General features: G+C 49.9%; 1 pseudogene; it reads left to right on the top strand.

Moving 5' to 3' along the window:
* Nucleotides 1–4,999: 4,999 nt before the first annotated feature.
* Nucleotides 5,000–5,628, top strand: LOC101995201 (annotated as a pseudogene).
* Nucleotides 5,629–6,878: the final 1,250 nt, after the last annotated feature.

The following is a 6,878-nucleotide window of genomic DNA, read 5'->3' as shown; positions in this document are numbered from 1 at the left end:
ATTCATCCCAAGTACTGACATTTCTGGGTGTGCTACCATGCCCTGTTTGTCAGTTCTAGGCACCAGACTCAGGGTCTCATGCATGCTAGGCCATGGCTCTACCAACTGAGCTACATATAGCCTATGCTGGCCTTGACCTCACTACCTGGGAAAGCCAACCTCGACTACTACTACTTCCTGTGTCCACCTCCCAGGAAAGGGCAGATTCCAGGCAGCTTGCCTGCCTGTGTCTTTGGTCATATGGAGAACCTCTAGCAATGCAATTAGAATTCCCTCTGCATTGTTGTGACCCGAGCTTTGAAGCCTCCTCCGTGAGAACGTAGCTGTCCTTGCAAGGTCTTAGATCAGAAGCTTTTGAGGCTCAAATGAACCTCTCAAGCCTGTGCTGGAGCCTTCCGGTCAGCTGGAAACAGGTGGGGGTGCCTCTCAGGAGGGACAGATGCAGGTGGACCAGCCCTGCTGGGAGCCCAGGAACCTTAGCCTGGGAAGGCCCAGGCCCCAGGTAAGGAAGGCCTGAGGGGAGCCCCTGGGACAGCACTTCCTGGGTGGTTTGCTGAGATCTGCCTCAGCTGAAGCAGAACTGCCTCTGGGCAATGGGTGGTGGTGACTTCCGGGCTCTTCTACCCCTTCGCCTACAGGTCCTCATCACACCACTGCGCTACCACCATGTCATTGTCCTGTCAAGCTATCTCCATGGTACCAGCACAATCCCACAATAGTTCTCAGATTCCATTTGGGTAGAGTGTTAGTTCCCGCCCCCTTCCTCTCTCTCCCCTCTCCTCCCTCTCCCCTCTCCCCCTCTACTCTCTGTGTCTGTTCATGTGTACACAGGTCAGAGGTTGAAGTTGGACATCTTCCTTAATCCACCTCTACCTCACTTTTTAAATTTTTACGAAGGTCAATATGACTGTCACTGTGTGGATGCACGCCTGCTACAAGGCACACGGTCAGAGGTCTATTTTATGAGTTGGTTCTCTCCTTCCACCTCCACACGGCTCTGTGGTTGAACTCAGGCATCCAGGCTTGCACAGCGAGGGCTTTTACCCCCTCAGCCATCTCTCCAGTTTTCTTGTTGCTTGTTTGTTTTGAAATAGGGTCTCTCACTGAACCTGGAGCTCACCGATTTGACTAGACTGTCTGGTCCACAAGCCCTAGAGATCCTCTCAATCTCTGCCTCCTAGTATTGGGATTACAGGTACGCACAGCTGCACCGGTCTTTTTTATGGGTGCTGGGAATTCAAACCAATGCCCTTGTACTTATGAAGCAAATACTTTACAAATAGAGCCATCCCCAGCCATGTATGGACTAGTTTCTTCCCATGATCTTCTTTCTCTTAAGGGAAGAAATGACGGGGCTGGAGAGATGGCTCAGTGGTTAAGAACACTGGCTGCTCTTCTAGAGAACCCAGGTTCAATTCCCACCACCCACATGGTAGCTCAAACCATCTGTAACTCTAGTTTCAGAAGATCCCATGCCCTCTTCTGGCCTCCAAAGACACTAGGCATCAAAAAAGAAAAAAAGAAAGAAGAGAGAGAGAGAGAGAGAGAGAGAGGAGAGAGAGAGAGAGCAGGCACATTCCTGTCCTCACCAGAGTCCCCACCACCGACTGTGGTGCCTCCACAGAGACTAGAGTCACGAATCCAGCACCATCAGACTGAGAGCCTGGCTAAAAACATCTGGACGGAGCTCTTCCCCTCCCTCCCCTTACTGGTGCCTAGGGGCAGAAAGCTTCAGCTTTAGGAAAGAGCTTGGGGCAGAGGGCTTCTGAGCTCCCTTGCAGACAGGACTTGCGCCTGGTTCTGGCTCTACGGGTCAGTCTTGTCCTGCAGGTGGGTGCCGCTTGCTGTGCCCTGCTCTCTAGTGCAGCCTGCCAGCCCAGAGCCAGGAGCAGGAATGGGTGGGAGGCCTCTGTGCCAGGAACATGGAATGTCTGCAAACTTCAGAGGCCTGGAATCATCTGGAGGCCAGAGCTGGAAGTAGGAGAGAGGTCACATGCCTTCCAGCTGTACAGCAAGGCCAGTCTGAATAAGGCAGCCACTGGCCAGTTGGACCAGACACTCACAGGTCAGCTCCTGGCCTGGCTGTCAGCCACTGGGAAAGCTGTAGCCAGCCCTGGCAGGCCAGTTAGTCTCTGGAGCGTCAGGAGGCCTGGCCCATGTGTGGGTGTGTGGAGGGCCCCTCCTTCCTCCTGCCTGGATGGGGTTCCTTCCAGGCTGCAGGCCTGGCTGCACTAATGGTTCTGAAGTTTCTGTTGTGTTCTGAGGGGCACCACAGAGGATCTAGCTGGACAGGGTTCTGACACATGTGGTGCCTCCCAGAACCTGGGCTAAGCTCCAGTACTCCTCACCTGGGGACAGAGACTCTCAGAGGAGATGCAGATGGAACATCCAGATGGTCCCTCCGCCCCAAGGCCCAGCTGGGCCTGTCCAGGCAGGCTGTGGTCAGGAGCCTTGTAGCAGTATGTACAGAGGGCACGTGCTACCTAGGAAACAGGTCACGGAGTGATCAGCTTACAGCCTAGTTATTTTTTAAAATTATTTATTTATTTTTATTTGATGTGCACTGGTGTTTTGTGTGCATGTATGTCTGTGTAAAGGTGTTGGATTCCCTGGAGGTAGAGTTACAGGCAACTGTAGGCTGCCATGTGGGTGCTGGGAATTGAACCCAGGTCCTCTGGAAGAACAGCCAGTGCTCTTAACCACTGAGCCATCCCTCCAGCCCCGACCTAGTTATAAGGTTAATTAGCTTTAGTTGTCAATTTAGCAGAGCCTGGAGTCAACTGAGAGTCTTCATCCAATAGCTGTCTTCATCAGGTTGGCCTGTGGGTATGCCTGATTATCTTATTAATTGATGGAGGAGGGCCCAGCCCACTATGGGTGGTACCATCCCTATGCAAGTGGTCCTGGGCTATATTAATCAATGGAGGAGGGCTCAGTCCTCTGTGGGTGGTACCATCCCTATGCAAGTGGTCCTGGGTTTATTAATTAATGGAGGAGGCCCTAGCCCACTATGGGCGGTACCATTCCCTATGCAAGTGATCCTTGCATATAAGAAAAGCTAGCTAAGCCTGAGCCTGTGGGCAAGTCAGCAAGCAGAAGTAATCCAGTTTCTGACAAACTCCTGCTTGAGTTCCCACCTTGACTTCTCTCAGGGATGGGCAGTGACCTGGAGGATGAAATAAAACCTTTCTACCTCCAAGTAGCTTTTGGTCAGAGTGTGGGTTTTTTTTTTTTTTTAATCACAGTAACAGATCGTAAAACACAAAGCCTCCTGCCCTCACCTCCCTACTCCCAAGCCAAGGTACCCTCAAGCCTTGAGACCAGCAGACCATCTGTATACATCACTAGAAGCTAGGCCCTCACTAGCTGGTTGTTCTCATGCTTGCTGAGGTTGGCAGATACATAAGCCAGGCTCTCCTGAAGTACTTTTTGGAGTCTAAAAGCCCAACCTTCTTTCCTTGCCATCATAGAAGATTCTGGTACAACAGGGATGCTGAGTGGGGTCTTGGGAGAGCACAGGTCGGGCCTGGGCCCAAGTTCTGAGATGGGAATAGGTAACGTTAGCCAGGGAGAAGGAAAGGGCCGGTTTGATGGGAGACACTGGCCAGGCCAAGTTTCCTGTGGAGAAGGTCCAAAGGCAGATAAGGACCTGGAACAGGACCTAGTCTGAGTGAAATTCAGGATCTCATGGGCTCTAGATGGGGGAGGCTGGAGCCATGGGTGTTGTGGTGGGATAGGGTGAGGAAGTCAACTGTTAGTAGGCAGTAGATTCAGCTTTCCAAACAGTTTAACCTGCTGGGCATGGTGGTGCACACCTTTAAACCCATCACAAGGGGGCAGAGGCAGTTGGATCTCTGTGGCCAGCCTGGTCTACAGTGATTTCTAGGGTAGCCGGGGCCATATAGATGAGACCCTGTCTCAAACAAAATAAAAAAATTAACAAAAAGTAGCTTAACTGAAGTTACATAATTATGTACCAAACCTGCTCTTACTAAGGAATGCAATTTGGCCAATTGTAGTGAGTTTTGTCTTTCCCGGAAACAACATTCCATTCAGGATGCACCGTCCGGGCAGCTACAGATCTTTCTGTAACAGTAGGTTGCTTAGCACGTCCTAGAACTTGGTGTGAATGGGAACATTCAGTGAGTTCCCTTGGTGGTCTGACTTCACTCCTCACACTTGAGGCCCCTCTGAGTCTTTGTGGTGTCTGGCCATGGTTGCTTCCCTTGGAGCTGTGCAGGAGTCCATTGTCTCCTTCCAGGGCCCAGCTAGATTCTGGAGGGGGAAGGATGTGGGCTGCCACTCCAAGACAGCTTCAGTTTGGGAGAACGGTTATCATTTGAACTGTTGGTGATTCTCTGGAAACCCTCTTTGCAAGGCTCCTTTTACTTGATTCAACTTGAAGGTCACCTAGTATTCCCCAAGGGACCTTTGTTAAAAAATATTTTGAAGTGGCCCGATTTCATAGCTGACAGAGCAGACGCTAGGCTAACCAAGAAGCTTAAAAGGGAAGGCTGGGGAGATGTTTTGATGAGTGAAAACACATGTACAAGCCGGAGGATCAGAGTTCAGACACCCAGCATCCATGTAAAGGCTGGGCAGGTATAGGGACCACTGTAACCCCGGGGCTCAGGGGGGAAGACATAGGGGATCCCTGGAGCATGTTGGCTAGCTAATACTACACCCAAACAGCACACTCTAGATACAAGGTGGAGAGCAACTGATACAGACATACGTTATCAACTTCTGGCCGCTACATAGACAAGACACAGGTGCACATATACCACCCTCACATGTGTCCTTCACATGTGTCCTTCCATACATGTAAACCCCACCCCCAACACACACACCATATTACATGTAAAAAACAGAAGCTGCAAAGGGGAAAGTGGACAATGAATGGGGAATGAATAGGGCATAAGTGCTTTGCAAAGTTCGACCATGGTCTGGGAACCTGGAAAGCCACACGCGGTCCCAAAGGTCAGGAAAGGGGAGCAAGTGCGGTTGCACCGACACGGGTACATAGGCGCGGGCCGGCGTGTCCTTGGGCTAGAGAGCGGGACGTCCGTCTTTGGGTCGCAGCAGCGTTGGTGGGGTTGATTACCCGGGAGCGAATTAAAAATGGGTGACGTTGAGAAAGGCAAGAAGAGTTTTGTTCAGAAGTGTGCCCAGTGCCACACTGTGGAAAAGGGAGGCAAGCATAAGACTGGACCAAACCTCCACGGTCTGTTTGGGAGGAAGACAGGTCAGGCGGCTGGATTCTCGTACACAGATGCCAACAAGAACAAAGGCATCACCTGGGGAGATGACACCCTGATGGAGTATTTGGAGAATCCCAAAAAGTACATCCCTGGAACAAAAATGATCTTCACTGGAATTAAGAAGAAGGGAGAGAGGGCGGACCTAATAGCTTATCTTAAAAAGGCTACTAAGGAGTAATTCCAGTGCCTTATTTATTACAAAACAAATGTCTCATGACTTTTAATGTGTACCGTAATTTAATTCATACTCCAAAATTCAGATCATGAACGGCTAACAATTTTTTGTTGGACAGTCCTGATTTAAGGAAAGCTGACTTGTAGAAAAGTGGTTATGATCTTTATTAAAGTAACGATTCCAGTTGCAAAACACTGTCACTGCTCTCCCTTTCTCAAGATAAGATTGGACTTAATTATTGAAGTTCTACTTTCCACAAAGATGGGGTTGTCACCTCAAACCTACTAAATGGTTTTACAATTAAATTTATATAATTGGACATATGAATATGTTTAAACACTGGGGAAATTCTGTCACCATCTCAGAAATGAGAAGACTCATCTGTGGTAAAGTTTGTACTCCTGCTGTTACAGGCAATGGCTAAAGGTCAGGAGGCAACTGTCTATTCTTGACTCAATGGTCTTATTTTATTAGACTTCCCTAGGTCAAAGGATGCTGCCTTTTACCATTGAAAGGCACTTACTGTGGTGGTCTATGTATAATATATCAAATAAAGAGTATTTAGCAATGTTAAAAAAAAAAGGCCAAAGGTCAGGAAAGGCACAGGCTCAGGAAAGGACCCTGGGAGGCCCTGGGATCCCACCTCCAGCTGACCTCCAGGCCCCGAGCACGGAGAAAACCAAGGCTAAGCAGAGTTGGCCACGACTTGCCTGTGTGAGATGGAGCTCTGCTTCCCACAGAGCCCTGCAGCAAAGACCGGGGGACTTTGGTGTCTAACTGAAGTTCACCACCAAGAGAGGGAGCCGGGCCTGGTACACGGAATGTGGGCTGCACAGACGCAGGTTGAGAAGCCACTTGGTGATGAGATGTGGCGGGGATAGAATAGACAGGCAGGGGTCTCATTTCAGAGGCATCACACCATGTTACTATCTAAAGGCTCAGCATTAAAAAAAAAAAGACAAAATATGGAAAGACATGAGAAAGCATGGCCCACACCTGTAGCGAGCAGCATGGAGCCACACCTGATAATCAGCTAATATTGGCTGGGGCCTGATCACGCAATGATCATCAGCTGCTTGCATATGTGTGAACTTATAGGCAGTGCCCACCTGGCAATCCGGGATTGGCAGCCTATGCCTACTTAAGGGCTGGGAGAGGTTTGCCCGAGGAGAGAGAGAAAGTGAATAAAGTCCTGGAATAAACTGCAGTGAGAAGAGCTCCGGTGTGTCGCACATCATCCTTGCAGGACGAGGGTGGCCGTGACACACACCCAGGTTGGAAACAGGGACTGATGGGGGCCATCTCAAGCAGAGCTAATTAGACAATGCTCTAAGTAACTAATCGAATCCAGAGAGGGCCGGTGAGGAGGCACAGTGAGCTAAAAGCGCTCACTATACAAATTTGACGACCTGAGTTCGATTTTGTATCCCACAGTAGGAGAA

Source organism: Microtus ochrogaster, unplaced genomic scaffold (assembly GCF_000317375.1).
Source record: "Microtus ochrogaster isolate Prairie Vole_2 unplaced genomic scaffold, MicOch1.0 UNK10, whole genome shotgun sequence".
Classification (NCBI taxonomy): domain Eukaryota; kingdom Metazoa; phylum Chordata; class Mammalia; order Rodentia; family Cricetidae; genus Microtus; species Microtus ochrogaster.
The sequence above is the reverse complement of the archived record's forward strand: the minus strand, read 5'-3'. Positions and strand labels throughout refer to the sequence as shown.